Genomic DNA, 14,206 nt, shown 5'->3' on the forward strand with positions numbered 1-14,206 from the left:
TTTGCTCAGCAAGAAATCCTACTTCCCAGAAAGGACTTACACAGGTGACATGGGTTATAGAATTATATTCTGTCAGTCATCTATTGCTGCGTTACATTCCTGCCCTCCAAAACCTAATGGCTTCAAACAATAACCATGTATGTGCCCATAATTCTGAAATTTTGCCTTGGGTAAGCCAGGCTGTTTTCTGCAGGCGTCACCTGGGCTTACTCATGTAGTCGCAGTTATCGGTGGCTTGACTGGGGCCAGGCAGGGAGGCTGCATGGAAGGTAGCCTCCCTCTCATGTCTGGGGTGTTGGTGTTGGCTATTGTCTTTATAATCAATGATCTGTGAAATCTCTTATCCTTCAAAAGTTGGATCCAGTCTTCCTTAAACAACAGGGGTAATTTCTAAGCATGTAAAGAAAAAGCTACAAGTCTTATTGAGAATTAGGCTCTAGAACTCATACAACACTTTTTAATCACATTCTGTTAGTCAAAACAAGTCAGAAGGCAAGCCTATTTTCAAGGAATAGGGAAATAGATTCCACTACTTAATGATAGGAGTTGCAATGTTTCTGTGGCCATATTTAATGTATTACAGTCCTCTCTCTGGCTACCGTTATTTACATTCTTCCCAAGCAACACATGCTGATCCCTCCTACAAAAGTCTCATCTCTTGAAGTGTTTAGACTTGTGCAATGCATTACCATGGCTATATGCCACATGTGGCTACTGAGCACTTGAAATATGGCAGGTCTGAATTGAGTTGTGCTGTTATTGGAAATACACACAGGATTTCAAAGACAGTAGGAAGATTGTAAAATATCTTTTAAATACCTTTTTATATTGATTATGTGTTTACATCATAATTTGGACATATTGGGTTAAATAAAATATATTTTAAAAATTATTTTCACCTGTTTTTAAGTTTGCTTGCTTTTTTATGTACCTACAGAAGAAAATCACATAAGTGGCTTATATTATATTTCTATTGCAAAGCAGAGATTTAGACCAATGGTTGGTGAACTTTTTCTGTAATGGACCAAATAAATATTTTTCGCTTTGTGGGCCACACAATTTCTGTTGCACCTATTCAACTCTCGTTGTCATACAAAGCAGCCATAGATAATATATAAACAAATGAGCATAGCTGTGTTACAATAAAACTTTATTTACAAAAATGGGTAGCAGACTGGATTTGGCCTGTAAGGCAGTATTTTGTTTCACTTGTCTGAGATCATTAACATTTAATGTAATTATTAATATGGTTGGATTTCAGTGTACCATTTTGGGGAGCGGGAACGCGCTTGTTTTTTCTGTTTTTTGTTTCTTTTTTCCTTTTTCTGCCTTCTATTGGATTGACAGTTTTTGTTTTAATATTCCATTTTAATTTATCTGTTGTCTTTTTGGTTACATCTCTGTATTTTTAAAGTGGAATTATGAGGATTATCATATACATACTTAAACTTTTATAAATATCTAGGGCTAAATACACGTCTTAGATCTTTTTATGTTAATCCATAGATCCTTTAGGCTATAGATATTTTAAAAAACATTTTTTCTCTCAGTTCTTCATATGGATACTTTTTATTGACATATCTCCAAATTCACAGAATCTTTGTCACTTCATTCTACTCTCAAGACTATTAATTGACATTTTTATTTCAGGCATTGTATTTTTTTAGTCCTTGAGTTTTCACTTCTCTTTTTTATAGTGTATATATCTCTATTGTGATTTTCTATTTTTCATTTATTTTTTTGTTTTCCTTTTTTGTATGGATGTAGTTATTACAGCTGCCTTTCCGTTAAGAATGGGTCTTTGGGGCTGGGTGCGGTGGCTCATGCCTATAACCTCAGCACTTTGGGAGGCCGAGGTGGGCTAATCACGAGGTCAGGAGTTTGAGACTAGTCTGGGCAACATAGTGAAACCCCGTCTCTACTAAAAATACAGAAAAATTAGCCAGGTGTGGTGGTGTATGTCTGTAATCCCAGCTACTCGGGAGGCTGAGGCAGGAGAATCACATGAACCCGGGAGGCAGAGGTTGCAGTGAGCTGAGATCGCGCCATTGCACTCCAGCCCAGGCTACAGTGTGAGACTCTGTCTCAGAAAAAGAAAAAAAGAATGGGTCTTTGTCAAGTAATTTGGATTTTATGCAGCACATTGTAAATGTTATGTGTGTGGACTCTGGCTTCTGTGAGATTCCATTGGAGGATGTTGTTTTTGCTTTAGCAGGTAATCAACCTAATTAGTTGCACATTATGAGCTTTGACTCGTTTTCTGTGCTGTTGCCTTACATCTCTATTCAGTTTTCTAAGCCTTTGTTATCCTGATTTCTGTCTGTCCTGTGCATGTGTGGTTCAGAACCTAGGACAAGACTCTTGTGAGTTCATAAACAGAATTAGGAGAAACTTTTTATGGCTCTGTCTCTTTTACTCTCCTGCCTGCTAGAGCTTTTTTTCATGACTAATCTGGAAAAAGAGAAGGTGGGGTTTTGAGTTTTAGATGTCTGCATTGTACTACCATCCAACGGGGGTCCACTCTTGGAGCAAAAATGGAAGAAAAAAAGTGAAACTTACTCCTGTGTGTGGATTACTTCTTCAAGTTTTGTTTTGTTTTGTTTTTTTCTGAGACAGAGTCTTGCTCTGTCGCCCAGGCTGGAATGCAATGGTGCGATCTCGGCTCACTGCAACCTCCGCCTCCCAGGTTCAAGCGATTCTCCTGCCTCAGCCTCCTGAGTAGCTGGGATTGCAGGCACATGCCACCAAGCCTGGCTAATTTTTGTGTTTTTAGTAGAGGCAGGGTTTCACCATGTTGGTCAGGCTGGTCTCAAACTCCTGACCTCGTTATCTGCCCACCTTAGCCACTTCTTCAAGTTTTAACTCCCTTCCCCTTTATGTTTCAGAGAGCCTCAGACAGTTCCCCCTGCCCACGCAGAATTTTCAGTTATAATCAGCAGAAAATGGGCTGTAGGGAACTTATACTGCCTCTTGAAGCCAACATCAACTTTGATTGTTGTTTGATTTTTTTTTCATTCTTCATCAACCTTCGTGTATTTTCATTTATATATGTCTTTAGCTAAAAAGAATTATTCATATCTACTCTCAAAAATTTGTCATTTCACTGTAGCATTGTTTACATTTAATGTAATTATTTATTTATACATTTAGATTTAAATCTACCATCTTATTTTCTACTTTCTACCCATCTCCAGTGTTCTTATTATTTCATTTCCCTTCTAGCTCTGAAGTTACTTATTCATTTTCTACTTATTTGGCATTACACTTGAAATTATAAGTGCTTTATTGAACTATCAATTCACTTTTTTTTTTTTTTTTTTTTTAGACTGAGTCTTGCTCTGTCACCCAGGCTGGAGTGCAGTGGAGCGATCTCGGCTCGAGTGCAGTGGCGCAATCTCAGCTCGGCTCACTGCAAGCTCCGCCTCCCGGGTTCACGCCATTCTCCTGCCTCAGCCTTCCAAGTAGCTGGGATTACAGGCGTCCACAACGACGCCTGGCTAATTTGTTGTATTTTTAGTGGAGATGGGATTTCACCATGTTAGCCAGGATGGTCTGAATATCCTGACCTCGTGATCCGCCCGCCTCGGCCTCCCAAAGTGCTAAGATTACAGGGGTGAGCCACCACGCCTGGCCAGCCCTTTGATATTCTTGGGAAAAATTTTGTCTATAGTCCTATGATTATCATTCCTCCTCAAGTTTACATGTAGCATAATTTTACTATCCTTTTTCATCATCTTCAGGTTAAGAATTCCATTTATAACTTGAAAATTTATGATAAAATTTAGTGTTAGGGAAATATCACAGTGACATTAATATCCAAGTTCACAGAATTATTTTAATTAGAGAGCTTCACAAACATCTTCATTATGCACATCTGTTTGTAAGATTTCTAAGAATTGTTTAAAATAATTGAACAATCTAGAATTTATGCAAAAAACTGAGACACTGGGATGTAAAATTTCACATATCACAGGTTCTTTAGGAAGGCAATGAGTAGGTATTTCTAATAAACTATCATATATTAAAATGATTTTCTAAATTCAGAATTTTAGGCATTCTTATTAGCTTTTCATGAACATTTTAGATCAATGCATTGGCACAGTTTTAGATATTTGAATGAATTCTCTTTCCATTTTTGTGTTAAATCTATTTCTTTCATTCTAAAGGAGCTTAACTATAAGATTTTATCCCATTTAAAAAAAAACTTTAATTTAAATTCTATCATAGTAGCAACAGATCCAGTAAATTGAATTTTGAGAAGAGTTTTCACTATCTACTTCTAATGGGCAAAATACTGCAATGCTACTTGGACAAAGCAAAAAACCAGAAAGCTACTTACCATAATAACAAGCGAGGATTAAGATAGGAGCTTGGACTTGCCACTGCTTTTGAATAACCCATATAGTGCTTTCCAAAGGCACTGTCTCTTTTAGTAATTCTTTAGCACAAGATTGTCTTGCATAGAAGTATATTGTAAATGTTACATGATTCCCAATATAGCATCAAGCTACAGTCCTGGAAAAGCTTCTATTTATATCTTTTAGAAACAGCTTTTATCAGGAAATGGTTTCCCTTCCTCATTTGCCTTCTTATAATCTTCATGAAAATATATTTTCTTCTGTGACACAGAGAAGGCCTAGAGCTTGCTTGTTAAATAAAATGTATGATAGAATGATTAGATACATATACTGTAATTAGGAAATTAAAAAAAAAAGGTAGAATGACTGCTAGCTGCTACAGAACCCCAAACTGAGAGATCTGAACTGAGATACCACATTCATTTAAAACAAATCTTACTCTGTAGTGGACTCATGAGAACATTCAGTCCCATGTTTCTCTTGCTTGGTCTTGGTGAACTCCGTTAACTTTTTTCTCACTGTTCATTCCCTTAAACAAAACTCAAGTCAACTACTGAGTTCTGAGGATAACTTTGTACCAAAAAAGTCGTGTCTTAATTCAATCAGGCAAGAAGAAAAAAAAATCACTTTTATGACATTTGGTTGGCCCTGTTGGATTTTAAATAGAATAAAAACCATAAGTCAAATTCTGCTGGTTCCTGATAATTATAATTTTACAAGAAATGTAAGTACGATATATTTAAAATAAAAACTTGCACCAGTGTTTGTTTCTGACCCATTTTCCCTTTACTGATCTGGATTTCTCTTTCTTTTAGAATGAATGGTTTAGGATCACACATCTTCATGATTTGGGAATGGTATGTGTGTTTATTTTATGAAAAATGTTAGTAATGAAGCATTTAAAATATATCAAAAGGTAAGAGTTGAAAACAGAATGGAAATATCCTTTTAGAATTTAACATTGAATCAGCATAATTAAAAACTAAGCAAGGGGAAAGATACAAGGGAATAAAGAGTTAAACTCTGACCCCATTTTGGATCAATTGTGCACATACTGGAGACTTCCAGAGAAGAATGTTTGTCTTATGTATAAAAAACAGTTGGGAAGAGGGGGTAAGCAGGAGAAGCCACTAGGGAAGATGGTCTACGTGATATATGCACCAGTGAAATTTTAGCATGTAGAAAGTGCATAACCATTCTTAATCACATAAAATGAACACTTGGTACTCAGTCCAAGATAAACCGTTTTAGCTTTAGAGAGAGTAGATCAGCATGGCACTTTTGTTTGTTCTTTTTTTTCTTCTATTGAATTCAAAATTTTTATTTTATTTTATTTTATTATTATAATACTTTAAGTTTTAGGGTACATGTGCACAATGTGCAGGTTTGTTACGTATGTATCCATGTGCCATGTTGGTGTGCTGCACCCATTAACTCATCATTTAGCATTAGGTATATCTCTTAATGCTGTCCCTCCCCCCTCCCCCCACCCCACAACAGTCCCCGGAGTGTGATGTTCCCCTTCCTGTGTCCATGTGTTCTCACTGTTCAATTTCCACCTATGAGTGAGAACCTGCGGTGTTTGTTTTTTTGTCCTTGCGATAGTTCACTGAGAATGATGATTTCCAGTTTCATCCATGTCCCTACAAAGGACATGAACTCACCATTTTTTATGGCTGCATAGTATTCCATGCTGTATATGTGCCACATTTTCTTAATCCAGTCTATCGTTGTTGAACATTTGGGTTGGTTCCAAGTCTTTGCTATTGTGAATAGTGCCGCAATAAACATACGTGTGCATGTGTCTTTATAGCAGCATGATTTATAGTCCTTTGGGTATATACTCAGTAATGAGATGGCTGGGTCAAATGGTATTTCTAGTTCTAGATCCCTGAGGAATGGCCACACTGACTTCCACAATGGTTGAACTAGTTTACAGTCCCACCAACAGTGTAAAAGTGTTCCTATTTCTCCACATCCTCTCCAGCACCTGTTGTTTCCTGACTTTTTAATGATGGTCATTCTAACTGGTGTGAGATGGTATCTCATTGTGGTTTTGATTTGCATTTCTCTGATGGCCAGTGATGATGAGCATTTTTCGTGTGTTTTTTGGCTGCATAAATGTCTTCTTTTGAGAAGTGTCTGTTCATGTCCTTTGCCCACTTTTTGATGGGGTTGTTTGTTTTTTTCTTGTGAATTTGTTTGAGTTCATTGTAGATTCTGTATATTAGCCCTTTGTCAGATGAGTAGGTTGCGAAAATTTTCTCCCATTTTGTGGGTTGCCTGTTCACTCTGATGGTAGTTTCTTTTGCTGTGCAGAAGCTCTTTAGTTTAATGAGATCCCATTTGTCAATTTTGGCTTTTGTTGCCATTGCTTTTGGTGTTTTAGACATGAAGTCCTTGCCCATGCCTATGTCCTGAATGGTGATGCCTAGGTTTTCTTCTAGGGTTTTTATGGGTTTAGGTCTAACATGTAAGTCTTTAATCCATCTTGAATTAATTTTTGTATAAGGTGTAAGGAAGGGATCCAGTTTCAGCTTTCTACATACGGCTAGCCAGTTTTCCCAGCACCATTCATTAAATAGGGAATCCTTTCCCCATTTCTTGTTTTTGTCAGGTTTGTCAAAGATCAGATGGTTGTAGATATGTGGCATTATTTCTGAGGGCTCTGTTCTGTTCCATTGATCTATATCTCTGTTTTGGTACCAGTACCATGCTGTTTTGGTTACTGTAGCCTTGTAGTATAGTTTGAAGTCAGGTAGTGTGATGCCTCCAGCTTTGTTCTTTTGGCTTAGGATTGACTTGGTAATGCGGGCTCTTTTTTGGTTCCATATGAACTTTAAAGTAGTTTTTTTCCAATTCTTTGAAGAAAGTCATTGGTAGCTTGATGGGGATGGCACTGAATCTATAAATTACCTTGGGCAGTATGGCCATTTTCATGATACTGATTCTTCCAACCCATGAGCATGGAATGTTCTTCCATTTGTTTGTATCCTCTTTTATTTCATTGAGCAGTGGTTTGTAGTTCTCCTTGAAGACGTCCTTCACGTCCCTTGTAAGTTGGATTCGTAGGTATTTTATTGCACTTTTGTTTTTTCTTTGTCTTTCTGCTTTAGTGGTCTCATTGGAATTATAAACCAGAATATTCAACATATATTAAGAGTTTTCCATGTCCCAGCCAAGCTTTAATGTATCAGTTCTTTAACTCCTCATAACAAACCTATGAAGCCAAAACTATTTTGGAGGTGATGAAACTGAAGCATATGAGAGGTGAGGGTCTCGTCCCAAGATGACATGGCTACAAGTGGTATCCCAGCTCTAGAGTCTGTTTCTTCACCACTTATGTCAGACTCCAAGCAGTGTAGCCTACTTAACCTCAGTGACTGCAAGATCACGTGGGTCGTTCTTGCCACATCTTTCAGAATTGCCTAGAATCCTTAGGACTTAAGAGTTACAGAACCCTTTAGCCTTAGTGAACAAAACCTTACTTGCCTTTGTGTTTTTTGACTTAAAAACATAATTGAATACTTTGTTCGTATTCTATTATAAGGAATTTCATGGTCTTCTATAACATGTCTTACACGAGAGGAATAGTATTCCTCTCATGGGAATCCTATTTCCGTACCTCTCTTTATCCTAAGAAAAGGACAAGAAGGTAGACCAGCCTACAGCTAAACTTAATAGATAAGTATCTTCTGCCCTCAGGTGTAGAGTGCATTTCTGATATCACTATTCTCTCACTAAAGAGATACTCATAGGAGACACTAGTGGTGATCTTAATTATGCTCAGAAATCTACAATACCACAGAAATACACACACACGGAGGGAAGCACTAAGGTAGTAAGAAAAGAAAATCTCAGATAATCTTTAGAAGATAATTGAAAGCAAAAGAGAGTCAATGCACTTGAATTCTCAGTACTGACTTTCTTAAAAAGCTGTTGGACAAAAATGGGGAATGATTGTCATGAGAGAGAGTGGTATGAATTGTATCAAGTAGATTTGGTGGCAGAAGCTCAACTGTTGTGTAGATGAATCGAAAAAGAGGTAAAAATAGAGTTGCTAGTATGCTTAAGAAAAAACTGATTACTTTGGTATAATATTTGTTGCCAAGATTATAATTAGATACTTTCAACAGCCCAACTCTATCAACAAGTCAAGTATTGCATCAGGAAAACTGGCCAAGTTATGATAAAGGCACTGTGGGCTTACCTTCTCCACAGATAATGAAATGAGAATACAACAGGGAGACGTTAGCATCAACCGTATATTTTTTTTCAGAATATATGTTACCATTAGAAGAAAGGAACTATAGAGAGTCCTATGAAGGCGTCAGGGAAAAATCATGTATCACATGTATCTGTGCCTTTACTCACATTGCTCTCTCTACCTGGAGTGTGCTCCCTCCTTTGTCTACCTGTGAAATGACACTAATTTTTCAAGTCTATCTTCTTGTGACACTTCCTTTATGAAGCCTTCCTATTTTGCCCTTGGACATTGTCTTCTTGTACCTCATGATTGCCTATAAATACTTCTGTTGAAATGTTGCCACTTGCTGATTCCTTACTAAAGATCAGGCAGAATGCAAAATACTTTTCACAGACATACAATCCTACAATAACCCAACAGTTTACTCCAGATTACAGATGGAGAATCTGAGAATCTCACAGACATGATGTAACTTCTCCAAAGTCTGGCAGTTAGAAATTTAAGGCCTGGGACCAAATCTACATATATCTTACTCCAACATTTATGTGGTTTTAAAACCACCGAAATCGTTCCATATACAGGTTTTTTTTTTTAAATAAACATAGAAATTGACCATAATTAAACATGGAAATAATTCTGGTCTTAATGCTTGAAATTTACATTTGTTTTATCTGAGTTCCTTCCTCAGGAAAGGACTACTAGATGTCTCAAAACGTATCAAAGAACTGAAACTCACCAGGTCCTCACTTCCAGATGATGAGAGGCCAAGCCACTCACTCATTGTGATTGCTTCCTGCCTAGTTCCTGTTTTCCCACAAAGAGTTACATTTCTTCCCTACTACATAAACCCCCAATTTTATTTGGTCAGGGAATGGAGACTGATCTTCCATCTCCTCAGCTGCAGCACCCAATTAAAGCCTTCTTCCCTAGCAACACTCATTGCCTCAGTGATTAGCTTTCTGTGTAGTGAGCAGCAGGACCTAGGCCAAACCCCTGGTGTTTCAGTAACAGCTTTCTAGTGCCAAATTGCTCTATTTCTTTCCTATATCTTATAGTGTGAGAAACTGAGAACCAAAATGTCACCTATACATTCCTATAATGTCTAGAAATTTAAAAATCGGTGTTTAAAAACTGTTTTTTTTGCAGGAATGAGTGTTTGGAGCAGTACTGCTATTCCAGGTAGGTACTGCAGGAGCTGGAATTCCGTATAACTGAAATGGGGCAATGTATGGTCAGATCAACTGTTTTAAGAATATATTGAGGAAACATGACAAAATCAGATTCAATTATAGAATCTCAAGAAAGAAGAAAACAGTATAATGGCATACATTGTAGCACATCTTTTTAAGGACAGGGCTATCTGAAATATAAAAAGTTTACCATAAACAGTCTAAAGAATCTGAAAATATTGGGTGGAATCTCTAAGAAAAAACACCAACTGATATAGTTTGGATCTGTCTTCACCCAAATTCCATGTCGAAATTTAATCCTCAATACTGAAGGTGGGGCCTGGTAGGAGGTGATTTGGTCTTGCGGGTGGTTTCCAATGGTTTAGCACCATCCGTCTCATAGTAGAACTTTCATGCCATCTGGTTGTTCAAAAGTGTGTGGCATCTCCCCACCTCTCTCTTCCTTCTGCTCTGACCATGTAAGACATGCCTGCTTCCCCTTCACCTTCTGCCATGATTGAAAGTTTCCTAAGGCCTCCCTAAGTGTCATGCTTCCTGTACAGCCTACAGAACCGTGAGCCAATTAAGCCTCTTTTCGTTATAAATTACCTAGTCTCAGGTATTTCTTTATAGCAGTGTGGGAACAGACTAATACATCAACTGTAGTAATAGAGTGGCGAAAATGCATTATGCTGAAAAATGTTCAAATTAAGTCACATCTTTGTTTAAATTATCATATAAACACTACTTTTAAATATCAATTTACTGTGTCAACATTTAAATGCCTACTCTAGGACAGTTGCAAATAAGATTAAGTCTCCTGCATGACAGTCTGTATTAGTCAGGGTTCTCTAGAGGGACAGAACTAATAGGATAGGTATTTATAAAGGGAAATTTATTAAGGAGTATTGACTCTCATGATCACAAGATGAGGTCCCACAATAGGCTGTCTGCAAGCTGAGAAGCAAGGAAGCCAGTCCGAGTCCTAAAATCTTAAAAGTAGGGAAGCCAACAGTGCAGCCTTCAGTTTATGGTCAAGGGTCGGAGAGTCCCAAAGCTGCAGAACTTGGATTCTGTTGTTCAAGGGCAGGAAGCATCCAGCACAGGAGAAAGATGTAGCCTGGAAGACTAAGCCAGTCCAGTCTTTCCACATTCCTCTGCCTGCTTTCATCGTAGCTGTGCTAGATGGTACCCACCCAGATTAAGGGTGAATCTGCGACTCCCAGTTTACTGACTCAAATGTTAATCTCCTTTGGTGACATGCTCACAGACACATCCATGAACAATACTTTGCTGTTGTAATCCGATCAAGTTGACGCTCAATATTAACCATCACAAATGCAAATATAATTCTGCTTTCTAAATGACAATACCTTCAATATAAATGATTACGTATATGATTGTGTCTACTAGATGAGTTATATATATGACCATTACAAAGTTAAGTGATAGATTTCTTGCCACTAAAGAAATTAAAGTTTTGTAATAGATGTCAAACATACAAAGTAACAGAGGATGTAGGTTAGAGTTGTGTCTTGCACCATTCTGAATCTGTATTAAGTCTCCTACAGGACAGTCTGTATTAGTCAGGGTTCTCTAGAGGGACAGAACTAATAGGATAGGTATTTATAAAGGGAAATTAATTAAGGAGTATTGATTCTCATGATCACAAGATGAGGTCCCGCAATAGGCTGTCTGCAAGCTGAGAAGCAAGGAAGCCAGCCCGAGTCCTAAAATCTCAAAAGTTGGGAAGCCAACAGTGCAGCCTTCAGAAGAATGAGATTATCCTGATTTAAACCAATTATTTGGGGTGACATTAATGTTGGTCAGTCATTCACACTGTCACAATATCTCCATAAGAGAAACTAACAGAGGGCATCATCAAGGAGACACTGGGGAAAGCAAAATACATTAGGATAATTTAAGTAGCTGAACAAAGTTGTAGAAACAAGAAAACTCTTGACGTGTTCATGGAAGACTGAGTGGTTAACTATAATTGGAGAATAAGGTACAGGTGTGGAATGCCAGGAAGGGCTAGAAGGGCTTGGATCACAGAGAACAATATATCACATGCTAAATGAAATTGAAATTTATCTTGTAAGGTGTCACTCAAGAATTGTGTGTGTGTGTGTGTGTGTGTGTGTACAGGAAGTTAGTTTTTCCTTTTAGAAAGTTTGTCTATGTTAAGGAGGATTTATGATGGGAGGATTGGTAAGGGTTAGTTGATTTGAGCCTATGTTGGCTCATTTCAGTTATGTGGAATTCTAGCTCCTGAAGTACCTACCTGGAATAGTGGAATTGCTCTACACACTCATCCATTAAAAAATAGTTTTTGAACACCTGTTATTTAATTTCCAGACATTATAGGAAGGCATAGAAGATTGATGATGGAGGGGAAGAGGAGAACTTCAATTGGGGAAAAGCATAAATACTTTATCTAACATGGTGGAAGAAGAAATGGAAATAAAGGGTCAGGCACCAGGAATGTCAAAAAAGTAAACTCACCTCTTCTGAAGGCCTAATTATAAATGTCCTCTGAGGGAGAGAGAGCAGTCTCAGATGGTGTCTTAGTCAGTTCAGGCTGCTTTAACAGTGTACCATGGACTAGGTAGCTTATAAACAACAATATTCATTTGTTACAGTTCTGGAGATTGAAGTCTAAAAGCCAGTGTGGTTGGCTTCTGGCGAGGGTTGCAGACTGTCCTTTTCTTATTGTATCCTCACATGGTGGAAAGAGTGAGAGAGCTTTCTGGGGTCCCTTATATATGGACACCTATCCCACCCATAAAGGTCCACCCTCATGACCTCATTACCTTCCGAATAGCACTGTATGAAGGATTAAATTCCAACATATGAGTTTTGAGAGTCACAAACATCCATTCCATTAGAGATGACTTTTGGTTTTCTGACTTGAGTGACTTAGTAGATTAGGTTGCTCGTCACTTATGTAGAAATATAAGAAAAGCAGTAGGATATGGGGGAGTAGGGGACAGTGTGTTGATGGAATTCTGCCTCTTGTGGAACGTGCAAGCTTTTCAGTTATACAGAACTTAATCCATTTCTAGGTGGTTGTTGGCTGTGTGACCTTGGGAAAGTTGTTGAAGATATTGAGTCAAATTGAGAGAGACATCAATTCAGCATTTTAAGGAATAGATACAGTTATCAAGTTACCTAATGAAACATTGAATAATTAGAGAAGAATTGAGGTTAATAAGATTCTTTTATTGAGCCCTTAACACTAGTTTGTATATGTCCACAGTCTAATTTCATAAGCGTTCTCTGTAGATTAATATTTAGAGAAATTCAATTCCAGAGTGTCAATCTTAGAAAACCTTAATTAATTAGCTATTTGGAACATTATAAAATCACTACTGTCTACATTAATATTAGTAGATTGGTATAATAAAAACATGTCTATATTAATCTGCATAATCTGCAGAGGAGTACTAAACTGATGAATTATGCTTTAAAAATATTTTTGTTATAATGCAAAATACAACCATAAATATGATCATTGCCCTCAAGTGAAAATAAAGCAGATGAACAAAAAACATATATGCTCAGAACAATGAAAAGAAATCACGAAATTCCATTCCTAAAAAAGTTTTCCATTTTCCAGGAAACTATGGTAGAAAAGACAAAAGGAAATAAGACCATCCCTTTCAAAATATTAGGAAAAGTTATTGCAAAGTCGATACTTAAAATAGCAAAAATTGGCCGGGCACAGTGGCTCACCCCTGTAATCCCAGTACTTTGGGAGGCTGAGGCAGGCGGATCACCTGAGGTCAGGAGTTCTAGACTAGCCTGGCCAACATGACGAAACCCCATCTCTACTAAAAATACAAAAAATTAGCCGGGCGTGGTGGTGCACACCTATAATCCCAGCTACTGGGGAGGCTGAGGCAGGAGAATCTCTTGAACCTGGGAGGCAGAGGTTGCAATGAGCGGAGATCATGTCACTGCACTCCAGCCTGGGTTATTATTATAATATATATATAATATATATAATATATTTATATGTATAAATATTAATATATTTATATATTTTTATATAAATAAAAATAAAATAGCAAAAATAAAGTAATTTGTCCTGAAAGCCTATCTGAACCAGTCAGGAGCAGGTATTGAAGTTCACATTAAGCACGTGGTAGCCAGATAAAGACAGCTTTACAGGAGAGTAGATTCATTTTAATTGGAACAGGACCCTGAGGAAAAAGGAATTATGTCACTGAAGTTACTATCTAGACCAACAGTGGCTTTGAGTCTAGACAAGTCAGTGAAGCAATCATTTTCTTATTTCATTAATTCTTCTTAAAAATAAACTTAGTCTGGATTCTCTGGAAACGAAAACTGTAAAACTTGTGTATTTAACAGGAAGCGAATGTGTATGTTATGAATTCATTTGTCTGGAAGTCTGAAAATTATTACTGAATGTGGTGAACATTTATCATTTTCAGCAAGAACAAAAAAGC

Source organism: Hylobates moloch, unplaced genomic scaffold, assembly GCF_009828535.3.
Source record: "Hylobates moloch isolate HMO894 unplaced genomic scaffold, HMol_V3 SCAFFOLD_8, whole genome shotgun sequence".
Classification (NCBI taxonomy): Eukaryota; Metazoa; Chordata; class Mammalia; order Primates; family Hylobatidae; genus Hylobates; species Hylobates moloch.